We start from the raw sequence: 266 nt of genomic DNA on the forward strand, positions 1-266 counted from the left end.
GATGTATATTCCTCCTCTTCCTTCTCACTTATCGTCTTCTGTAAGATGCATTCAAAGTCGGTATACACCACAAATGGAACTCGCTTCTTCCTGCTGTAATTGCGAAAGCTTAGCCACTTGTTGTCCTCGCTAGGTAGCAGGATGGTGCAGTCGTTTAATTTTTGGCAGTCCATAGTGTGACTCTCTAGTTTCTCGTTAGAGTGGAAATAGTGCAGGCATCTATAAAACATTGCAATTTACTATCGTCTCATGTTTTCGATACATTA

The 266-nt window shown here is 41.0% G+C and overlaps 1 pseudogene; it reads right to left on the minus strand.

Annotated features, from left to right (window-relative positions):
* Positions 1–266, minus strand: part of LOC116852231 — a 1,701-nt pseudogene that overhangs the window by 1,142 nt on the left and 293 nt on the right.

Source organism: Odontomachus brunneus, unplaced genomic scaffold (genome assembly GCF_010583005.1).
Source record: "Odontomachus brunneus isolate Ranch 3 - 2012 unplaced genomic scaffold, Obru_v1 Obru_scaffold_207, whole genome shotgun sequence".
Lineage (NCBI taxonomy): Eukaryota > Metazoa > Arthropoda > Insecta > Hymenoptera > Formicidae > Odontomachus > Odontomachus brunneus.